This window comes from Pseudophryne corroboree, chromosome 2 (assembly GCF_028390025.1).
Source record: "Pseudophryne corroboree isolate aPseCor3 chromosome 2, aPseCor3.hap2, whole genome shotgun sequence".
NCBI classification, from domain to species: domain Eukaryota; kingdom Metazoa; phylum Chordata; class Amphibia; order Anura; family Myobatrachidae; genus Pseudophryne; species Pseudophryne corroboree.
The window spans coordinates 451819730-451844700 of record NC_086445.1 but is presented as its reverse complement, the minus strand read 5'-3'; the positions used below and the strand labels follow the sequence as shown (position 1 = coordinate 451844700).

General features: G+C 48.8%; 1 long non-coding RNA gene across 1 annotated transcript; it reads left to right on the top strand.

Annotated features, from left to right (window-relative positions):
- The first annotated feature begins 1211 nt into the window (after positions 1-1211).
- On the top strand, positions 1212-19587 carry LOC135050870 (uncharacterized). The gene is made up of 2 exons (XR_010241887.1): positions 1212-1452; positions 19425-19587. It is a non-coding gene; the product is annotated as an uncharacterized LOC135050870 (long non-coding RNA).
- Positions 19588-24971: the final 5384 nt, after the last annotated feature.

Here is a 24971-nt window from a genome sequence, read left to right as displayed (position 1 = left end):
TATTATACTGGAGGCATCACTATATATTTCTATTATACTGGAGGTATCACTATATATTTCTATTATACTTGAGGCATCACTATATATTTTTAGCCTTGCCTCCAGATTTCCCCCCAAAAAAGGGGCTGGCGTGTGGCCACGCCACTATTGTCATGTAGCCACTCCTACTAGCAGCATGTGACCACACACCCTTACAACACATGACCACGCCCATTTTCCGGCATGCAGTGCCACTAAGAAAATGTTTCTATTTGCACCACTGAGTGTCTCAGTACCCAGCCACTATCAGCAACATGTTCATTACTATGCTACATCTGCGTCTGATTAGTCAACCTCCTGTAACTGTCCAGGAATGTGCACAGTAGCGGCTCAGTAGCGGCAAGAGCCGCTACTAAGTATTCTCCCTCCTTCCCCGGCTCCAGTGAGCGCTATGTGCACCCGCTGCAGCCGGAATTGCTGACTGACGCTAGAGGTCAAAATTGACCCCTAGTGTCAGTGCGGCGCTGCCATGGGAGAGACGTGCAGCGGTCCGGAAACAGGAGCGAGGCTGGTAAGTATTGTGGTTTCTCTTTTAGGGTTTCAGAGCGGCTACAGGGGGCACATACAGGGGGCACAGCTACAAGTGGCAGTACTACTGGGGGCACAGATACAAGTGGCACTACTACTGGGGGCACATACAGGGGGCACAGCTACAAGTGGCACTACTACTGGGGGTACATATAGGGGGCACAACTACAAGAAGCACTACTACTGGGGGCACATACAGGGGGCACAGATACAAGTGGCACTACTACTGGGGGCACAGATACAAGTGGCACTACTACTGGGGGCACAGATACAAGTGGCACTACTACTGGGGGCACATACAGGGGGCACAGCTACAAGTGGCACTACTACTGGGGGCACAGATACAAGTGGCACTACTACTGGGGGCACAGATACAAGTGGCACTACTACTGGGGGCACAGATACAAGTGGCACTACTACTGGGGGCACAGATACAAGTGGCACTACTACTGGGGGCACAGATACAAGTGGCACTACTACTGGTGTAATACACTGCTATGCAAGATACTACTTTATATCTGACACTGTGCAGTGCACTACAGTGCATTTCTGTCATTTCACAGGCAGATAATTCCCAACAGTCTCTGCAGCTGCTCAAGAGGTCAGGAGGTGGTCACATGACCAATGTCAGGTGTGACAGTTAGTGAAGGTTAGGCGGACATCTTAGGGAGAGGATGGTGGCTGGACTGGTGTGAGGAGGTGCTGCACAGGTTACCTGTAAAAGCCACTGTCCCCATGACTGGAGTTAGAGAAATGGCAACCAGAGATCTCAGCTGACATGGGAGTGTGGTGATGTAGCTCCCATCCCCTATAGGGGCAGACTGGAGGCAGTTCCCAGTCTGGGAAAGGGGACGGTGCTCCAGTGAACACAGTGAACAGGAGCTGGTGAGCAAACACTGAGTACATTGCACCTTTCAGATCCAGGAACCCTTGCTAAGAATATTCTGTCAGCAGTTTACCCTCTCCTTGCTGCAGCTGTTGTTAAATCATTTAGCATTACAGACTTACAGTTTAGAGACTGTGAAAAGAGGACAGCATACGTGCCTATACTTATTTATGCATGCCACGATCATACACTCAGTATCAGCTGCCACTCTTCTAGAGAGTCCAAGGAAAGTCATTTCATCTGTAACAGTTATATTTTAGTGGCCAACACAGTGGTATGGACCGGTAGCTGCAGGCCAAAGAAGCCGAGACACATTGAGCGGCTTAGATACTTAGTCATACAGGTGCATTCAGCAGCTCACCCTTGAAAGCAGAGAGGTGAGCCGGGGCCAAGTCTGGACCAAGTGATACAGTTAACCTAGCTAGGTTCATCACAGTGTTGCAGAGATTATGGACAATCTCCGCTAAGGAACAGTTCTTTAGATCCACCATAATAAACTACAGCTGGCTGGTAACACATGGGGCTCTGAGACTAACCAGGGAGTAATTAGAAAGACTTATGGGCCCTACACACTGGCCGATCCGCCGCCGAGCTGCCCGACGGCGGATACGGCCGACGAGCGACCCGGCGGCGGGGGGGGGGCAGTGACGGGGGGAGTGAAGTTTCTTCACTCCCCCCGTCACCCGGCTCCATTGAAGTGCAGGCAAATATGGACGAGAACGTCCATATTGGCCTGCATGTACAGCCGACGGGGGACCAGCGATGAACGAGCGCGGGGCCGCGCATCGTTCATCGCTGGAGCCTCCACACTGAAAGATATGAACGAATTCTCGTTCATTTATGAACGAGATTGTTCATATCTTCCAAACAAATCGGCCAGTGTGTAGGGCCTATTAGCAGTCTCCACAGTTACTGCAGCTGCATGCAAGCCTGCAAGGTAACATTGTTGCAATTTCTCACAGACAGAACTCCAACACCAAGCCCTCTGGCTACACGGAATAAGCTGCCTTTCTTCTTGTGTGATTTCTCCGTTATTACTTTTCTCTGACGTCCTAGTGGATGCTGGGTACTCCGTAAGGACCATGGGGTATAGACGGGCTCCGCAGGAGACTGGGCACTCTTAAAAGAAAGATTAGGTACTATATCTGGTGTGCACTGGCTCCTCCCTCTATGCCCCTCCTCCAGACCTCAGTTAGTATCTGTGCCCGGCCAGAGCTGGATGCACCCTAGGGGCTCTCCTGAGCTTCCTAGAAAAGAAAGTATTTGTTAGGTTTTTTATTTTCAGTGAGATCTGCTGGCAACAGACTCACTGCTACGTGGGACTGAGGGGAGAGAAGCGAACCTACCTGCTTGCAGCTAGCTTGGGCTTCTAAGGCTACTGGACACCATTAGCTCCAGAGGGATCGAACACAGGCCCAGTCCTCGGTCGTCCGGTCCCGGAGCTGCGCCGCCGTCCCCCTTGCAGAGCCGGAAGAACGAAGAGAAGTTGAAAATCGGCGGCTGAAGACTCCGGTCTTCATTAAGGTAGCGCACAGCACTGCAGCTGTGCGCCATTGCTCCCTTAGCACACCACACACTCCGGTCACTGATGGGTGCAGGGCGCTGGGGGGGACGCCCTGGGCAGCAATTAGATTACCTTACTTGGCGAAAAGCACATAATACAGTCTGATAAACTGTATATGTGCATTAACCCCCGCCATTAAAGTACATAGAAGGACAGAAGCCCGCCGCTGAGCAGGGGCAAACGCAGGATTTAGTCAGGGGGGTTTCTGTAGGGGTGTGCGTGGGTATGTATATATATTATATACCTATATATATATATATATACACACACACACACACACACACACACACACACACACGTATATAGTGAAAAAAGAAAACAGCCGCACACACATAATGTCCTCTCCAGAGAGTGCTCAACACATAATGTCAATTTTTATAGGTAAAAGAATACGCACATCCAATTTTTATGCAAAAAAAACCCACATAAAGTGCAGTTTCAGCCAAAAGAGATCGCAGCTGTGGGCATATTCATCTAATCAAGCAAGTACTTCGTCATAATATACTCCTTAAATGCAGCCTCATGATCCACTGTACATCAGCCTCCATAAACATATATAAAAACATAAACATATGTATATACATGTATAGCACTCACATTCGTATATTCATAAACACACATGCATACATACACAAGCACACACACACATACTAACATACATACATACATAACTACAAATACATACATATACAAAAACCTCATATACAGTATACATACTGTATATTTTATGCGTACCACAAGCCTTGGGACTGGGAGGCGGGAGCAGCCTGTCATGACTGTGAGGACGGAGGGAGCTGCTGTGGCTGAGCATGCGCAGCCAGCAGCTCCCTCCGGACATTCTTTATGCAGAAAGCTACACATAGCTAGCTCTCTGCTGCCTGCTCTAGCAGCTCCGCGGTCGCGATCGCGGCTTTTAGAGACGGAGACACTGCTGTCTCCGTCTCAACAATAAAACAATTTGGCTCATTAAGGGGGGTTTCCAGGTACTCGGAAACCCCCCCTGCGTGCGCCACTACTGAGGGGGCCGGGCCTTCTTCCTCAGCACACCGGCGCCATTTTCTCTTCACAGCTCAGCTGGAAGGAAGCTCCCCAGGCTCTCCCCTGCAGTATCCTGGTACACAAAGGGTAAAAAAGAGAGGGGGGGCACATAAATTTAGGCGCAAAACTGTGTATATAAGCTGCTATAGGGGAAAAATCACTCAGTATAGTGTACATCCCTGTATTATATAGCGCTGTGGTGTGTGCTGGCATACTCTCTCTCTGTCTCTCCAAAGGGCCTGGTGGGGGAACTGTCTTCAAATAGAGCATCCCCTGTGTGTGTGGTGTGTCGGTACGCGTGTGTCGACATGTCTGAGGTAAAAGGCTCCTCTAAGGAGGTGATAGAGCGGATAAGTGTGTGGGAGGGTGTCTCCGTCAACAACGCCGACACCTGTTTGGATATGTGTAAGTGCTGAGGTAAAATTATTGCACAAAAGGTTAGGGAATAGAAAGGAAATCTACCCTGGTCTGTCCCTATGTCACAGAGTCCTTCAGAGTCTCTCTATGTTCACTATCCAAAATAACAAAGTATCGACACAGAGTTTAACTCCACTGTCGACTACGATAATGCAAAGTTACAGCCAAGAGGGCTAAAAGATATTCAATATATGATTATTGGAATAAAAGATGATTTGCATATCACTGATGACTCATCTGTCCCTGACACGAGAGTACACATGTTAAGGGGAAGAATGCTGAGGTAAATTTCCCTCCTCTCATGAGGAAAAAGAGCGGGAATCTCCAGACAAGAGATGGCAGCTTCCCACAAGAGAATTCTCAGGCTGTATCCTTTCCCCACTAGGGCCAGGATGTGTTGAGAATCTTCCCCTTGGGTGTCCTGTTTGCACTAGCTATTCTCAGGGATCCTGCAGATAGCGTGCACATTCTAGTATGCTACCCAGACCGGCGATTGTGTCGGCATGGGTTTATAGCGCTGTGGCAGCGTGGACAGGTACCTTATCAGCAGAGATTGAGACCCTAGTATGCATATAAATATTTTAATATGCTGTCTTAAGTGATAGATATATAATTATAAAGCATGCCCAAAGGGACATGAGTATACTGGGTCCTAGAGACAAAAGCTATGTCGATTTCTGCTTGACGTGTCCTGTAGAATATACGTTGGACAGATGATGCCGACTTAAGAGGCATATGGAAGGCTGAGGATTGTGTGGAGAAAGGTTGTCGGGCCTGGTCTCCACAGTTATAGCTGGTAATTCTGATATTTTGCCTTATATTCCTGCACAGCCTAGGAAAGCACGACATTATTAAATGCAGCTTTTCGAATAAAGAAACAAGAAAGTCTGAGGTGCGTCCTTTCTTGTCAGAGCCGGGGGCAGAGGAAAGAAGCTGTACAACACAGCTAGTCCCCAGGAACAGAAGTCCTCCCCGGCCTCTACAAAAATCCACCACATGTCGCTGGGGCTCCACAGGCGGAGCTAGGCCCGGTGGGGACACGCCTTCGTAAGTTCAGCCACAAGTGGGTTCACTCCCTGTTAGATCCCTGGGCAATAGAAATTGTATCGCAGGGATACAGGCTGGACTGTGAGAAGATGCCCCCTCACCGAGGACCCGGCGGGCTTCCCCCCAAGAGAGGGAGCCAGTGTTAACTGCAATTCGTAAATTGTATCTTCAACAGGTGGTGGTCAAGGGTCCCCTCCTTCAACAAGAGGGTGTTATTATTCGACCATGTTATAATCCCGAAACCAGACGGTTCGGTTAGACCCATATTGAATTAAAATCCCTGAACATATACCTGAAAAGGTTCAGGTTCAAGATGGAATCGCTAAGAGCGGTCATTGCATGCCTGAAATGAATCGGGACATAAGGGATGCATACCTTCGTGTCCCCATTTATCCACCTCATCAGGCGTACCTCAGAATTGCGGTACGGGATTGTCATTACCAATTTCACCAAGGTAATGGCGGATATGATGGTGCTCCTGCGGAAGCAAGGTGTCACTATTATCACATACTTGGATGATCTCCTCATAAAAGCGAGATCAAGAGAGCAGTTGCTGGACAGCGTATCACCTTCTCTGGAAGTGAAACGGCAACACGACAGGATTCTATATATTCCAAAGTCGCAGTTGGTTCCTACAGCTCATCTGCCTCGCCTAGGCATGATCCTAGACACAGACCAGAAGAGGGTTTATCTCCCGATAGAGAGAGCTCAGGAGCTCATGACACTGGTCAGGAATCCATTGAAAACCAAAACAGGTGTCAGTGCATCACTGCACTCGAGTCCTGGGAAGGATGATGGCATCATACGAGGCCATCCCCTTCGGCTGGTTCCATGCAAGGACAATGGAACTTACTGGACAAGTGGTCCGGATCACATCTTCAGATGCATCGGTTAATCACCCTATCCCCCAGGGCCAGGGTGTCTCTCCTGTGGTGGCTGTGGAGTGCTCACCTTCTCGAGGGCCGCAGATTCGGCATTCAGGACTGGGTCCTGGTGACCACGGATGCAAGCCTCCGAGGGTGGGGGGCAGTTACACAGGGAAGAAAATTCCAAGGTTTGTGGTCAAGCCAACAGACTTGCCTTCACATCAATATCCTGGAACTAAGGGCCATATACAACGCCCTAAGTCAAGCGGAGTTCCTGCTTCGCGACCAACCGGTTCTGATCCAGTCAGACCGCAGGGGCTCATGTAAACCGCCAGGGCGGCACAAGGAGCAGGGTGGCGAGGGTAGAAGCCACCAGAATTCTTCGCTGGGCGGAGAATCAAGTAAGCGCACTGTCAGCAGTGTTCATTCCGGGAGTGGACACGACCTCCACCCGGGAAAGTGGTGACTTCATCAGGAAGTCTTCACGCAGTTTCGCAAATTGATGGAAACTGCCTGAGGTGGACTACACGGCGTCCCACCTCAATAAAAAGATAAAAAAGGTTTTACGCTGGGTCAAGGGACTCTCAGGCGATAACTGTGGTCGCACTAGTAACACCGTGGGTGTTCCAGTCGGTCTATATATTCCCTCCTCTTCCTCTCAGACCCAAGGGCTGAGAATTGTAATAAACGGAGGAGTGTGAACAATATTCTTTGCTCCGGATTGGCCAAGAAGGACTCGGTACCCGGAACTGCAAGAAATGCTCTCAGAGGACCCATGGCCTCTGCCTCTCAGTCAGGACATGTTGCAACAGGGACCCTGTCTGATCCAAGACTTACTGCGGCTGCGTTGGACGGCATGGCGGTTGAACGCCGGATCCTAGCGGAAAAGGGCATTCCGGATGCAGTTATTCCTACGCTGATAAAGGCTAGGAAAGATGTGACAGCAAGACTTTTTCACTGTATATGGCGAAAATAGGTTGCTTGGTGTGTGGCCGGGAAGGCCCTACAGAGGAATTCCAGGGGGGTCGATTCCTGCACTTCCTACAGTCAGGAGTGACTATGGGCCTAAAATTAGGATCCATAAAGGCCAAGATTTCGGCCCTATCCCTTTTTCTCTCAAAAAGAACTGGCTTCACTGCCTGAAGTTCGGACGTTGTTACAGGGGTGCTGCATATTCAGCCCCTTTTGTGCCTCCAGTGGCACCTTGGGATCTTAACGTGTGTTGGATTCCTAAAATCCCACTGGTTTGAGCCACTTAAGACCGTGGAGCTAAAATATCTCACGTGGAAAGTGGTCATGCTTTTGGCCTTAGCTTGGACTAGGCGTGTGTCAGAATTGGCGGCTTTGTCATGTAAAAGCCCATATCTGATCTTCCATATGGAAAGGGCAGAATGGAGGACTCGTCCCCAATTTCTCCCTAAGGTGGTATCATGGTTTCATTTGAACCAACCTATTGTGGTTCCTGCGGCTACTAGGGACTTGGAGGATTCCAAGTTGCTGGCCGTAGTCCGGGCCCTGAAACTTTATGTTTCCAGGATGGCTAGAGTCAGAAAAACTGACTCGCTATTTATCCTGCATGCACCCAACAAGCTGGGTGCTCCTGCTTCAAAGCAGACTATTGCTCGCTGGATCTGTAGCACCATTCAGCTTGCACATTCTGCGGCTGGACTGCCGCATCCTAAATCAGTAAAAGCCCATTCCACGAGGAAGGTGGGCCCTTCTTGGGCGGCTGCCCGAGGGGTCTCGGCTTTACAACTTTGCCGAGCTGCTACTTGGTCGGGTTCAAACACTTTTGCAAAATTCCACAAGTTTGATACCCTGGCTGAGGAGGACCTTGAGTTTGCTCATTCGGTGCTGCAGAGTCATCCGCACTCTCCCGCCCGTTTGGGAGCTTTGGTATAATCCCATGGTCCTTACGGAGTACCCAGCATCCACGAGGACGTCAAAGAAAATAAGAATTTACTCACTGGTAATTCTATTTCTCGTAGTCCGTAGTGGATGCTGGGAGCCCGTCCCAAGTGCGGACTCTCTGCAATACATGTATATAGTTATTGCTTAACTAAAGGGTTATTGTATGAGCCATCTGTTGAGAGAGGCTGTTATTGTTCATACTGTTAACTGGGTATAGTTATCACGAGTTGTACAGTGTGATTGGTGTGGCTGGTATGAGTCTTACCCTGGATTCCAAATCCTTTCCTAGTAATGTCAGCTCTTCCGGGCACAGTTTCCCTAACTGAGGTCTGGAGGAGGGGCATAGAGGGAGGAGCCAGTGCACACCAGATATAGTACCTAATCTTTCTTTTAAGAGTGCCCAGTCTCCTGCGGAGCCCGTCTATACCCCATGGTCCTTACGGAGTACCCAGCATCCACTACGGACTACGAGAAATAGAATTACCGGTGAGTAAATTCTTATTTTAGCATACCCAGATTCGGTGATTAATCTCAGGAGATTGACTATCTAGAGAAAGTGCACTATAACTACGAAATATCTATATATACTTATATGAACATTACAGAGGTTACAAAGGGGCCCCAATTAAAAGTTAATTGTTATTGTGAATGCTATTCTAAATTTATGTTTTCTCTTAGTAGGATTGTTATTCTCTAAATATTGTGCATTGTAATACTTTTTTTATGTAAGCAACATATGTTGAGTATAATACGAATACTGTTTCGCTCTTGACTACTCGAAGTTTCACAGTAAAAGAAGAAGTTACACTGAAGTGTTACAGTTGAATAAAATTCCAGTCTCTAGATATTGTCATTAATGTCTTTACAAAAGGTATTTTAAAATAAAAAGTGTATCCTAAATTGCACATGATACTTACCTTGGTGGGTATTACACTGGGGGTACATATAGGGGGCACAGCTACAAGGGGCACTACTACTGGGGGCACATACAGGGGGCACAGATACAAGCGGGCACTACTACAGGGGGCACATACAGGGGGCACAGCTACAAGTGGCACTACTACTTGGGGCACATATAGGGGGCACAGCTACAAGGGGCACATCTACAGGGGGCACAACTACATTGAGCACATACTGGGGGCACTGCTACAGGGGGAACAGCTACTGGGGGCAAATCAACTGGGGGCACAGCTACAGGGGGCACTCCTACAGGGGGCACAACTACAGGGGGAACAGCTACTGGGGGCAAATTAACTGGGGGCACAACTACTGGGGGCAAAGCTACAGGGGGCAAATCAACAGGGGGCACGACTACTGGGCAAATCTGGGGGCACAGCTACTGGGGGCATAACTGTGGCCACGACCCTCCCCTATGAAGCCACGCCCCTGTTTTGCCACGGGGGGGCGCCAGTGGAAACTTCGCACTGGGCGCCACAAGATGTAGAACCGGCCCTGAATGTGCAACACATCCAATACGCTTCTTGGTGCATATGTCTGATTTGTGTTTATGCCCCCTAACATATAATCCCAATTTCTATCCTTTTTTCACATGAAAAAAAAAATAATATAACAGCCATTTGACCCAATTTAATGGTTTTATTATGGCCACTATTAGACTTCTGTAATATTTTCTTATGTCAGTTTGGCTCTTTAGGGGGTTCAGAAAGGGCAAGGAAAAGAGGATTCCGCAGACAGGGAAGAAAAGTAGGAGGCAAGCAGAGAGGCTGCTGCAGACAGGGCAAGGGCAGTAGTTGGCACAGATGGGGACGGACAGTAGGATACAAGCAGAGAGGCTAGTGCAGACAGGGCAAGGGCAGTGGTTGGCGCAGATAGGGACGGACAGCAGGGGACAAGCAGAGAGGCTGGTGCCGACAGGAAAAAGCAAAATAGCTCATGTAGGTTTCAGAACAGAGAAGGATTAACACAGGCAGTCACTGCAGAGGATGGGCAGAAAGGCTGGTGCAGGCACAGGATGGGCAGAGAGCTGGCAACGAGGAAGGGAAGAAAGGGTGGCACAAAGAGATAACAGGCAGAAAGGCTCGTGCAGACAGGATGGGCAGACATGCTGGTGCAAATGAAGGGAAAAGAGGCTGGCACAGGCAGAGGATTGGCAAAAAGCCTGGCACAGATAGAGGAAAGTCAGAAAGGATGGTGCAGCGAAAGGGAGGAGAGGCTGGCACCAGGGAAAAAAGGTGCATGTGCACATGCGTTCACAGCGTAACACATGACACTTCCTGTGCACCAGGACTTCAATAACACAATCTAAAGCTGCGTACAGCGCTTGCGTTCTATGGAGCTCCGCCTCCAGTCACAGCCCGTACCTTGCTGAAATTTTTGAGGGAGGCACGATGAAGTGGAGACAAAGCTTTCAGTCGCACAAAAAAATAATAATATAATGATCAGTGCCGCAAACCCTCCCTGCAGGCACCACTGATACCCCTAGATGTTACAGCACTAAGCACCCCAGACCAGCTCCCCTCACAGCAATCAGCTCAGCACCTTTCAATACATGCAGAGCTGACTGTAATCAAAGTTTAAACATTTTAATAAAACTTACTTTCTCTGACGTCCTAAGTGGATGCTGGGACTCCGTAAGGACCATGGGGAATAGCGGCTCCGCAGGAGACTGGGCACAACTAAAAGAAAGCTTTAGACTACTGGTGTGCACTGGCTCCTCCCACTATGACCCTCCTCCAGACTTCAGTTAGAATCTTGTGCCCGGCTGAGCTGGATGCACACTAGGGGCTCTCCTGAGCTCCTAGAAAGAAAGTATATTTAGGTTTTTTATTTTACAGTGAGATCTGCTGGCAACAGACTCACTGCAGCGAGGGACTAAGGGGAGAAGAAGCGAACCTACCTAACTGGTGGTAGCTTGGGCTTCTTAGGCTACTGGACACCATTAGCTCCAGAGGGATCGACCACAGGACCCGACCTCGATGTTCGGTCCCGGAGCCGCGCCGCCGGCCCCCTTACAGAGCCAGAAGCAAGAAGTGTTCCTGAAAATCGGCGGCAGAAGACTTCTGTCTTCAACAAGGTAGCGCACAGCACTGCAGCTGTGCGCCATTGCTCCTCATGCACACCTCACACTCCGGTCACTGATAGGTGCAGAGCGCTGGGGGGGTTGCGCCCTGAGGGCAATATAAGACACCTTGGCTGGCAAATCTACACCATATATAGTCAGGAAGGCTATATAGGTGTAAAAATACCCCTGCCAGAATTCCAGAAAAAGCGGGAGAAGTCCGCCGGAAAAGGGGCGGGGCCATCTCCCTCAGCACACTGGCGCCATTTTTCCCTCACAGCTCCGCTGGAAGGACGCTCCCTGGCTCTCCCCTGCAGTGTCAAGCTGCTTCAGGCACTGTATGTACGCCCCTGCACTTGCTGTTCTGTGGTGGGGTGGCAAGGGAAGGGGGGATGCTGGCAGACTGCCCGGAGTCCCATGGGATGAAAAGCTGCTGCGGCTGGGAGTGTGCAGCAGCCCTCCTCCAGGATCAGTGGCCACAATAGTTGATATTGGCATGTTCATTAATGGCTACTTCTGCTGCTTCTTCTCCCTTTCCGGTGCTCCAGCTTCCGGCTCAGCTGCGCTGTGCTGCGCTGCCGCCTGATCGGGACTCTCAGATCAGACAGGCAGCAAGTGCAAAGCCGGCGGCGGCAGCGCCAATGCTCGGGAGCCTCACATACCACCACTGATCGTGGCAGATGGCCAGCATGAGGGGGTGATGGGCGGCCACTAAGGGGATGACCGGACCTGCCAAACGGAATCTGGTCCGGCGTCCTGGCATACCAATCCGCCCCTGGTACCAATCCCAGATAAATTATTGGCTATGTAGGTGGTACCAATCCCAGATAAGCTATTGGCTACATTGGTGTTCAATGGTAAAGTCCTTGTTAGTTAATTCATTAGGTGGGGCTCTTAGCAAGTAGTTTGTTGTATGTATTATGTTTTTATTTATTTGTATTTCCTGGTAGTACAATTAGAAGGTTTTCCTGTGGCTTACCATTAAAAGGTTTTTATGTGCATTACATTGTGGTTTGCTGTGGATTACAATTACAAAATTAACATTTGATTACAATTAGAAGATTTTCCTTGGATTAAAATAATATTTCCTTTGGATTCCAATTAAAGAACTAATTACAAATTATAGTACAAATATACAGTATATATACATTATTTAAAATTAACAAAATCATGTAATAAAAGAAGTAAAGGTGCATACACATGCTGCGATGTGTGCTTACGATTTTGACTATATAGTCAAAATCGTAAGAAAAGTTAGCGCATATCGCACTGTATGTACACAGCTAGCGATAGTGATGCACACTCCCTCAGGGTCGGTATCGCAAGAAAAAAGGAGAGCTATGGTAGACTTACCATTGTTAACTTTCTTTCAGCGATGTACATTGGGTTCCACAGGGAAACATCGGGGGTGTAGAATGGATCTTGCTCCAGAGGCACCAACAGGCTAAAGCTTTAGGCTGTCCCAGGATGCATTGGGGCCTCCTCTATAACCCCGCCTCCAGGCACTGTGAGCTCAGTTTTGTTAACCAGTCCAATGCAGGAGCAGGTAATAGAGAAGGTAGATGTTAGTCACATAGAACCACATTCGCACGACAGGAGAAAGGACCAGTGGCTAATGCCATACAAACCCATAGAAGTTAGGTGCGTCAGGGAGGGCGCCCTGTGGAACCCAATGTACCTCACAGAAAGAGAGTTAACAAAGGTAAGTCTACCATAATTCTCATTTTCTGCAGCAGGTTACATTGGTTTCCACAGGGAAACATCGGGAATGTCCTAAAGCAGTTTCTCAAGGGAGGGGATGCACCTTAGCAGATATGAGAACCCGGCGTCCAAAGGAAGGCATCCTGGGAGGCGGAAGTATCAAATGCATAGAACCTAATAAACGTGTTCACATAGGACCATGTAGCTGCCTTGCACAATTGTTCTGCAGACGCGCCACGGTGAGCCTCCCAAGCAGGTCCAACAGACCGAGTAGAATGTGCATTAATAGCAGCAGGAGCTGGGAGATCAGCCTGCGCATAAGCTTGTGCAATCATCATTTTAATCTATCTGGCCAAGGTTTTCTTATTCGCAGGCCAGCCACATTTGTGAAAACCAAACAAGACAAAAAGGGAGTCTGTCCTCCTAATAGAGGCAGTCCTCTCCACATATATACGGAGAGCCCTTACCACATCCAAAGACCGCTCTTTGGAGGACAAATCAGTAGAGATAAACGCCGTTACCACAATCTCTTGGTTAAGGTGAAAAGATGACACCACCTTAGGTAAATAACCAGGGCGAGTTCTAAGAACTGCCCGGTCACGATTAAATATTAGAAAGGGTGGACGAGAGGACAATGTGCCTAAGTCCGACACCCTTCTAGCAGAGGCAATAGCCAGTAAAAACAAGACCTTGGCCATGAGCAAGTTAAGGTCGACCATCTCAAGAGGTTCAAATGGAGACTCTTGCAGGGCATTCAGGAAAACAGGCAGATCCCATGGAGCCACAGGAGGGACATATGGAGGCTGAATCCATAAGACACCCTGAGTGAATGTATGAACGTCGGATATAGACACAATTTTTATCTAAAACCATACCGACAAGGCAGATATGTGAACCTTGAGGGAGGCAAGACGAAGGCCTCTTTGCAGAAAAGCAAGAATTCTGAAAGTTCTGAATCTGTATGCATAATAATTCTTATCAGCACACCAGGTGAAGTAAGAATTCCAGACCCTGTAATAAATCCGAGCTGAAGCCTGTTCACGGGCTTTTAACATAGTTTTGATGACTGCCTCAGAGAATCCTTTGGCTCTCAGGAGTGATGCTTCAAGAGCCACGTCAAAGCCAGCCTGGCCAGGTCCGGATAAAGACAAGGGTCCTGTACGAGGAGGTCTGGGCACTGAGGAAGTAGAAGAGGACGCTCTGTTGATAGACCCTACAGGTCTGAGAGCCAATGCCGTGTGGGCCACGCTGGAGCAACTAGAAGTAGAAATCCTCCTTCTTTTTTGAACTTCCGTAGGACCCTGGGAAGGAGTGATACTGGAGGGAACACGTAGGGCAGCCGAAAGTTCCATGGAATTGCTAGTGCATCCATGAACGCTGCTTGAGGATCCCTGGTCCTTGATCCGAAGACCGGAACCTTGTAATTGTGTCGAGACGCCATCAGGTCTACATCTGGTAGGCCCCACTTGTCCACTAGGAGTTGAAAGACTCCACTCTCCGGTGGGCACGTCCTGGTGACTAAGGAAGTCTGCTTCCCAGTTTAGGATGCCCGGAATGAACACTGACGATATTGCTGGCAGATGGCACTCTGCCCAACAAAGGATTTTTAACACTTCCATCATAGCCATGCGGCTTCGAGTGCCGCCTTGATGGTTTATGTATGCCACTGTGGTGGCATTGTCTGACTGTACTGAACTGGCCTGTTCTGTACCCGAGGCAGGGTGAGAGATAGCGCATTGAACACCGCCCTCAGCTCCAGAATGTTTATTGGGAGGAGTGACTCCTCCTTGGTCCAGCGACCCTGAAAAGAGTGTTGCCCCAACATCGCACCCCATCCCCTCAGACTGGCGTCTGTTGTCAGCAGGACCGAGTCGGGATCCAGAAGGGACGGCCCTGCTCAATTGCTGATCCTGTAGCCACCAGGTCAGTGACAGACGAACCTCCGGAGTCAAAGTGATCATATGAGATCTGATCCGATGAGGTAGGCCATCCCATTTGGAAAGGATTAACCTCTGCAGAGGGCGAGCATGAAATTGAGTGTACTCTACCATGTCGAATGCCAACACCATCAGGCCAAGTACTTGCATCGCCGAGTGTCCGGGGCGACATAGGAAGCATCTTATCCTGATTCGTGTTATGATTCCAGCACTCTGGTCTGAGGAGATTTTATAACAAGGACCTGAGCACTGGAACGTAATGCTGGGAAAGGAAGCGGGAATGGAAAATAGCCCCTTGCGCCCTAACTCCGTTGTCTCGCCCGTGCTGTCAGAAATCCCTTGCGAGACTATGGTTGCTTGAGCCCATGGCAGCCGCGTTTGAAGGGCGGATTACGTCTGCCCAACTCCGATGCCCCCTCAGGTCTTAATGGGAGACAAAGGGAAATCCGAGACAGGGTGATAACAAGGGGCCCTCTAACTCAGCAACAAGGCCAGGGGCTACAAGCTAACTTAAACTAGAATATGTGCGGAAAAACCGCCAGGGAAAAGGACAACCAAAATACCCACTTGTCCACTCTCCTACCCGGCACCGCCGAGTTCCGGAGAGGACTTGTGGAAGCGGAACCCTCCGCAAATGCTCCGAAAACAGAATAAAACAATAAAGCGGGCTGAGCCGCAGCACACGGCAGAGCCGCAACTCACGAACACCACACGAGATTCTCTGGCGACCGTGGTGGACAATAGAGGACCAGAGACTTCTTGGGATGAGATGACTACTCCACGATTCAGGAACTCTGAAGACAGGAATGACCGGACACAGCAGGACTGGAACAGACGTTCAGCAAACCTAAGCAGCATGCAGGAAGCTATTACCGGCGTCTGTGTGAAGCACTGAGAAAGTATTTAACAAGGAGTCCTCCAATCAGATGTTTCCAAGCCATATTATCAAACATGCCGTGCAGCTGCCAGGCTGCACGAGCAGAGACAAGTGTGTGTGTGATTGATTAGATTGACCCTGCAACGGGGAACGCGGTCCGCCCGTGGCGTCCCCGTTGCTAGGGTCCGGGCGGCTCAGCACGCCTGGCGTCCCTGCGTTGCTAGGGAGCCGGCGGCTACGCGCGCACGGCGTACCAGCGTTGCTAGGGACCCGGCGGCTAGCCCGCCCGGCGTCCCTAGTAGCTAGGCGCCGGGCCGCGAGGACATCGCGGACCCCGGCGCCTAACAATTCGAAGTCTCAGGACTTTTTCTGGAGACAGAAACAGTCATTAACTGTGTGTGTCCAGGAGTACCCCCAGGCAGTGTCGTAACTACTGCCCCCGCAGCCCTCGCGGTGGCTTGGAGGCGCAGGGCTGCGGGGGGGGGGCACTGATTTAGGGCAGATTGACATGCGGACGAGCCGTCCGCATGTCAATCTGCTGTCTCCCCTCCCTCCTTCCATCCGCTGCTGTGAAGGAGGGACACGGAGGGCACAGCGCGCGCCTCTCCTGTGTCCCTCTTGCGTCTCTGGCGGGTCTATTAAATGATGTGCCTGTTCGTGAGCTCTGATTGTCTCACGAACCGGCACTTCATTTAATAGACCCGCCGGAGAGGCAGGAGGGACACAGGAGAGGCGCGCGCTGTGCCCTCCATGTCCCTCCTTCACAGCAGCGGGGGAGCGAGGAGCGGGGAGCAGGGGGTGGGGGTTAGAGTTGTACCTGCCACTGGGGGAGCATATCTGGCACTGGGGGAGGGGGAGCATATTTGGCACTTGGGGGGGCATATGTGGCACTGAGGGGGCATATGTGGCACTGGGGGGTATATGTGTACCTGGCACATGGGGGGGCTATATTTGGCACTGGGGGCGTGTGTACCTGGCACTGTGGGGGAATATCTGGCACTGGGCGCATATGTGGCACTGGGAGCACAGCCCTAGCAACAAGCATTACCCCCTAGCAACGAGCATGACACCCAGTGCATGAAACCCCTGGCAACGAGCATGACACCCTGAGCATGAAAACCCCTGGCACCGTGCATGGAACCAAGAGCATGAAACCCCTGGCAACGAGCAGGTAATTTAAAAGTAATTAGAAGCCTTACTGTAGGACTTAATGTGTAATGGGCATAGCGGTGTGTGGCATAATGTATCACGGACATTGCGGTGTGTATCATAATGTGTCACGGGCATTACGGTGTGTGGCATACTATATCACGGGCATTGTGGTATGTGGTATAATATCGCAGGGGCATTGCAGTGTGGCATAATGTATAACGGGCATTGCGGTGTGTGGCATAGGGTATAACGGGCATTGCGGTATGTGTCACAGGCATTACGGTGTGTGGTATACTATATCACGGGCATTGTGTGGTATGTGGTATGTCTCAGGGTCACTGCAGTGTGTGGCATAATGTATCACGGACATTGCGGTGTGTGTCATAATGTGTCAGGCATTACGGTGTGTGTGGTATACTATATCACGGGCATTGTGGTATGTGGTATAATGTCTCAGGGTCATTGCAGTGTGTGTCATAATGTGTCACAGGCATTGTATGTGCTATAATGTATCAGGGGCATTACAGTGTGTAGCATAATGTATAAAGGGCATTGCGATTCCTGTCATAATGTGTCACAGGCATTACGGTGTGTGGCATAATGTGTCGGGGGCATTATGGTGTGTGCATATTGTGTCATGTGCATTATTGTGTGTGGCATAATGTCTAATGGCCATTGCAGTATGTGGCATAATGTATACTGGCCATTACTATAAGGAGGAAAAATGACAAATAATGTAAGGGGCATGAATCAGGATTATTTTTCTTTCCTCTGGGTATAAGGTAGTCTTTTCCTGCAATGCCACACCCCTTTATGTAAAGCCATGCCCTTTCCAACAAAGCCACACCCCTTTTTGCGGTGCGCGCAGATTCAGCGCTTTACTTGTACCAATTATGGGGGGGGCAGAGAATTTTTTGGCTTGGGGGAGAACAATTTCTAGTTACGCCACTGCCCCCAGGTGCAGCATGCTCTGAGCTGAGACCAGCGAGGATTTCTTCCAATTGATGAGCCATGCATGGGCTTGTAGGAAGCTTACCATCAGTTGCAGATGACTGAGGAGGACATCGTGGGAGTGTGCCAGAATCAGCAAGTCATCCAGATACAGCAGAATCCCGACTCCCTGCCGACGGAGATGGGCAATTATTACGGCCATGATCTTGGTGAAGATCCGAGGAGCCATAGCTAGTCAAAAGGTAGAGCCTGGAACTGATAGTGGAGGTTACCAATAGCAAACCGCAGATACTGCTGCTTCGACATGGCAATAGGTATATGCAGGTACGCATCCTGTATATCCCGGGATACCATATAGTCTCTGGGTTCCATAGCCAGTTCAATTGAGCACAGTGTTTTCATACGGAACTTGGACACTCTCACAAACTTGTTCAATGATTTGAGGTTGAGTTTAGGCCGGAAAGACCCATTGGGTTGTGGAACTAGAAATAGGGTCGAGTAGTATCCTCTGCCTCTCTGGGACAGAGGAACCGGCACTACCACTCCTGTATTCAGGAGGGAGCCCACAACCTTTTGTAGAGCTTGTGCCTTTAATGGATCTGACGGGATAACCGTGGTGCAAAACTGGTGAGGAGGACGTCTCTTGAAGGAGACTGCGTACCCGAGAGAGACAACATCCCGCACCCATGCATTTGAAGTGGTCTTTAACCAGACCTGGGTGATCTGCAGAAGTTGGCCTCCCATCCTGGGGTCCCCCAAGGGGAGGCCCGCCCCATCATGCGGCAGGCTTGTTGTGTTTAGAAGTAGGCTGACAGGCCACCCAGGACTGCTTTGCTTGGGCTTAGTGGTTTTGGGAGCACGAGATTGTTTCGGGTATGCCTGACCTTTGCTTTCCCTTGAGGCCGAAAGGAACGAAAAGTGGTTCCTTTAGCCTTCTGTGCAGAAGGATTAGTATTTGGGAGAAAGACAGTCTTAGCAGCCGCCAATTCAGACACAATTTTATTTAGGTCTTCCCCAAACAAAATGTCCCCCTTAAATGTCCCCTCCAATGTCTTTTTGGAGACTAGGTCCACCTTCCAAGACCTCAACCACAGAATACGGCAAGCCAGGACTGACGTAGTCGACGCCTTGGCTTCCAACACACCCGCCTCAGAGGACGCCTCCTGAATGTAATAGGCAGCGGTGGTAATATGAGACAGGTATTGTCTGGCATTGCCAGATATATCCTTGGGCAGCTCTTCCTCTAATGCCTGAACCCATGCTTTAACATAGCATAGTATTTGAGGTTGAATAGAGGCAAATTGCCCATCGTGTTCAACCTGTTTTAAGTTGTGATGATTCTACATACTTGCTAAATAATGTTTTATGACTAGTTAGCTACTATAACTCATGTTACCCCCGGATTAACCACGTTGATATTTTAAGTATTATAACCTTGGATAGCTTTTTCATTCAGAAATTTATCCATTCCTTTTTTAAATCCAATTACAGAGTCCGCCATTACCACCTTCCCTGGCAGGGAATTCCACATCCTGATTGCACTAACAGTGAAGAACCCTTTCCTCCGTTGCATTCAGAACTTTCTCTCCTCCAGTCGCAGCGAGTGCCCACGTGTCCTAAACTGTGTTCTTTTAATAAAGAATTCCTCTGATAACTCTTTGTGATGTCCCTTTATATATTTGAAGATATTAATAATATCTCCTCTTAGGCGCCTCTTTTCTAGTGTATACATATTCAGCCTAGTAAGTCTTTCCTTATAGTCCAGTCCTTCTAGGCCTTTAATTAATTTAGTAGCTTGCCTTTGAACACTTTCGAGTTCACTGATGTCTTTTTTATACAAAGGTGCCCAAAACTGAACACAATATTCCAGGTGCGGACGTACCAAAGCCTTATACAGCGGCATGATTACATCCGAGTACCTTGTCTCAATTCCCCTTTTTATGCACGCTAGCACCTTACTTGCCCTCTTTACTGCATTTTTGACATTGTGTACGGTTATTAAGCCTATTATCAATGAATACCCCCAAATCTTTTTCCAACTCTGTTTCCCCTATGCGTTCCCCATTTAATACTGTATGTAGGATGCAAGTTTGTTTTTAGTCCCAAAATGCATAACCTTGCATTTGTCTGTATTGAACCTCATTTTCCATTTAGACGCCCAGAGTTCAAGTTTAGATAGATCATTCTGCAAGGACTCCACATCCAATTCTGAACTAATTACCTTACACAGTTTAGTATCATCTACAAAGATTGACACTGTGCTTTCCAGGCCTATGTCTAGGTCATTGATAAATATGTTGAACAGTAGTGGTCCGAGTACGGACCCTTGTGGTATTCCGCTGACTACTGAGGACCAGGTTGAGGACTTCCCGTTGACCACTACTCGCTGTACCCTGCTATCCAACCAGCTGCTTATCCATGTGCAAATAGTTTTTCATAGGCCAATCTCCTTTAATTTGATCATCAGTCTCCTGTGAGGAACTGTATCGAAGGCTTTTGCAAAATCTAGAAAGACCACATCCACTGCTTTTCCTTGATCAAGATTATTGCTCACTTCCTCGTAGAAGCTAATTAAGTTAGTCTGACATGACCTGTCCCTCACAAACCCATGCTGGTTCTTGCTAATAATCCTAGCAGACTTTAGATACTCCTGTATGACGTCCCTTATAATTCCTTCCAATATTTTCCCCACTATAGATGTTAAACTAACTGGTCTGTAGTTTCCCGGAAGATTTTTGGATCCCTTTTTAAATAATGGCACTACCTCAGCTATACGCCAATCCTTCGGTACCATGCCTGATCTAATTGAACTATTGAAAATCAAGTATAGGGGTCGTGGTAGTTGTGAACTAAGCTCCATAAGAACCCTCGGGTGAAGTCCATCAGGACCAGGTGATTTATTAATTTTAATTTTGCTTAGTCTCTCCCGGATTACTTCTTCGCTTAAACAAGTATCTAACCATGAATCATTACTGTCACAATTGTTATGCTCTACTCCTACCATCAGTTCTTCACTGGTGAATACTGATGAAAAGAATTTGTTCAGTATTTCCGCTTTTATTTCGTCATCATTTATCAATTTCGTCATCATTTATCATTATTTGCTTCAATTCCTTTTGCAGCCCAAGAGGGCGCAATAGTGGGTCTATGTACAGCACCTGTAAGGGAGTAAATAGTCTTCAGGCATCTCTCCACACGCTTATCTGTCGGTTCCTTCAGTGAAGTGACAGAGGTGACAGGCAGAGTGGATGACACCACTAGGCGAGTGACATGAGAATCGGCTGTGAATTTTCCCACTTGATACATAACGCTGCAGGGAGAGGATAGCGAGCCAAGGCCCGTTTAGACAGAGGGAATTTCTTCCCTGGATTAGACCAGGGCTCCTGCCTGATGTCCACCAAATGGTCAGAATTGGGTAATAGATTTTTAACCACCTTCTGCAGTTTAAACATATCAGTTTTCTTAGCCACAGTAGTGGAATCCTCCTCATCAGTGATTTGTAGAATTTGCTTAATAGCAACCACAAGAGCAGGAACATAAATTTGCAATGGAGAATCCTCGTCAGAAACACCTGATTCAGTGTCTGACAGGACAGTATGCTCCCCCTCCTCTTCAGATGAAACATCTGAGAGATTTGTGGATTGTGAGGAGAAAGCAGCCTGCTTAGATGACCCAGAGACACGAGAGTGACCTGGAGTAGATTTTTTAAAGGAATGGCAATCTGCGCACTGGGGTGTTATGTATTAGTGGGTCGGGGTGTGCTGCAAGTTCAAGGGGTGTCCAATCCCTATTGATGCAATCTCAAAAATAAGAATACACAATGCAGATAACAGTGTGATAAACTAAAACTGCGCTCGACCCCTGATGAATGTATATCTCAAGTGGTTGATGTTTGGCAATACCTTGTGCCTGCCCCTGTATTTTATAACAATGAAAAACAGTAGGTGGTAGTAACTAAAGGAAAATTTATTATTTATAACACAGGTTAAGGTGTTCTTTTAACCCATGTACCGTCCTTGTTCACAAAAGAAATGTTCAAAAGTTCAGAAAGTTCTTTTTGCCTGCTCTGGCTAATGATGTCCTTTCAAAAACAGTCTGATACTTGTGTGACGTCCTTATCCTGATGGTGCCAAAATTTTACAAGTACTTAGTTCCTTAGTGAAAAGTAACAGAGACCGGCATCCCGTGTCTCTGCGTACAGTCTGGTGGATAATTTAGTCCTTACCGTTGCGGCCGTGTTCGTAAGGAGTCCGGGTGCGGGTAGGCGCCAGGATTCTGCAGGGGCTCCTGGACTGATCAGTTGGCAGCAGTCAGCACTTGCTCACTCGGTGCATCCTGGTTCCGGGAGCCTGCTGTACATGCCATACCGATTGTGTGTCTGTGTGGATGGTGCGCCGTTTGTGGAACTTGTCCGGGAATCCACAGCGAGGCACGCAAACACTTGCTGAGCCTCCCTGCAGTCACCCTACTCACTGCCCGTCCGCCTGCGCTCACTTACCAATCTTCCTGTGCTGCTGCTGCACGTTCGTCGTCGATGCTCCGGAAGTCCTTCTATTATCCAGTGTTCACTTTGCTGTTGTAGTTCTCCTCAATGTCTTCCAACGCGTTTCAGCCGGGTCTGGCCTTCCTCTGGGAGTTTTGCCAAACATCAACCACTTGAGATATACATTCATCAAGGGTCGAGCACAGTTTAGTTTATCACACTGTTATCTGCATTGTGTATTCTTATTTTTGAGACTGGAGTAGATTTTTGCCTGATCAAGGAATGATTTAATTGCTGCAACTGGTAAGACAAATTTTCCACCCGAGGCAGATTAACCATAGGGACAGTTTGTGGCTGTAATGGCACAGGTGGTCCCATAGGCGTTCCAACAGAGTACCCAGTAGGTTTGTGAATGCAGCCCAGGGTGGCTCCTGATTGGTTACAGGAGTTGCGGACTGACTGGGAGAGTATGACACATAGTACACAACCATCATACACAGCTTCCCGCTCTGGTAAATCTTTTGCGCATGCTCTTCATGATGGAGGAGAGTCCACAGACACAAATGCAACAACAGAGCAACTTAGGGGTCATTCTGACCTGATCACTTGCTGCCATTCATCACAGCGCAGCGATCAGGTCAGAAGTGCGCATGCGCCGGCACCACAGTGTGCCGGTGCATGGCTGACAGCCGACGGCTGTCATTGCCTAGCGATTTCTTCTGCCTGATTGACAAGCAGAGGCGGTCGCTGGACGGGAAGGGGGCGGCACGGCAGCATTTTGTGAAATGCAGGAGTGGTCGGACCATGCGGTGGGCGGCCCGCAGTGGCTACATGATGTCACAAGCAGCCGCTACGACCCAGGCAGCAACGAGTAGCAGGGCTACGATCAGGTCTGAATTAGGCCCAAAGTACGATAAAGCCAGACAGAGTACAATTCCTGCGAATGGTATGTGACTGTACACACAGTACACAACCCCAGCGACTGAGTACACAGTAGAATACACGTAATGGGTAAATACTGTGACGCACTATATATATATGACCCTGATGCACCTAGTCCCTTAGGGTACAGAATATAGTGATAGATATATCTGGGAAACACTGAAAGTGAAACCACACAGCAGATACAGGCACAGACAGTCACAGGCAATGCAGATAATTATTATGACAATAAAACTGCACTGGACTAGTATATGTACAGATATATATAACACAGCACGGTCCTAGACTAGAGGTATATATCAGAATACTCGTACAATATATCCTGTAATTGGTACACTTTTTCTTAACTAACGCGGTCTGTATAAAGATATTTAGAATACTAAAGTGTTTGTAAAGTCACAGCGCTGTATACAGGCGGGAGACCAGCTGCAACTATGCTTAGAAAATGTCGCCCAGTGTCTCAGTCAGGGAGTGAGGGAGAGTCTGAGGAAGCTCCAGGGTGGGAAAATCTGCAGCAGATGGCACCCTGGGCCGGGGAGAGGCTACTGGTTGTGCGCTGGCTCCCCTATGCTGGACTTCCACCCCAGGTACTAGCGAGCCTTATTGAGTGGGGCATTAGTACACTGCTCTATTGCCCTGGTGGTCTAGTGGGGTCCCTGCTCGGTGACAGTGTCCACACGAGCGCTGCGACCCATCTCCCTAGGTCTCGGATGGAACGTGATTTAATGGCGGGTCCCGCTTGGGGGACCCTCTTACCTCCTCCCCGTAGCAGCTACGCGATCCAGGAGAGCGACTGCGTGCCTAAAGCCGGACCATCTCCGCCGCAAGTACCCGGGAACAGGCCGCGGGAGTATGCAACGCCGCTTGTGAGGTGATGGAGCTACAGCGCTGAAATGTCACCATGACATACAGCGCTGACCATGGTTGCCAGAAAGCAAGGGAGGGGTTGTTACGGTAAATAAGGTTGGTAATGCAGGAGGGAGAGAAGAGTGAAAAAGCTTTGTAGGTGAGGTTGAGGAGTTTAATCTGGACCGTCTAAGGAATTGGGAGCCAGCTAAGGGATTGGCAGAGAGGAGAGGTAGAGACAGAGCAGAGTGAAGGAAAGATCAGTCTAGCAGCAACGGCGCTGACCGCCCAGTTTTGAATACATTTTCTGTCAGAAAAAGCATTTTCAGGGCTGCCCAGTGCAGCCCACCTGTTAAGTGGCCTGCTGCTGCAGACACCAACTGAAACTGAGCTCACAGTGCCTGAAGACGGGGTTATAGAGGAGGTCCCAATGCATCCCGGGACAGCCTAAAGGTTTATCCTGTTGGTGCCTCTGGATCAAGATCCACTCTACACACCGATGTTTTCCTGTGGTAACCATTGTAACCTGCTGCAGAAAATAGACTGTGCAGGCAAGGCAATTTTGACTATATTGTGTACAATCTAGTTTCTAGTATAGTCAAAATTGTATATAGTCAACATTGTACATAGCAAAAATTGCACCGTGTGTATAGTCAATATCGGTGGTTATGTGCTCCTGGGAGTTCAAAGGAAATCGCAAAGTCAAAATCGTCCTTTAGGCAGAATCGCACCGTGTGTATGCACCTTAACAGTTGTATGTGTTTTAT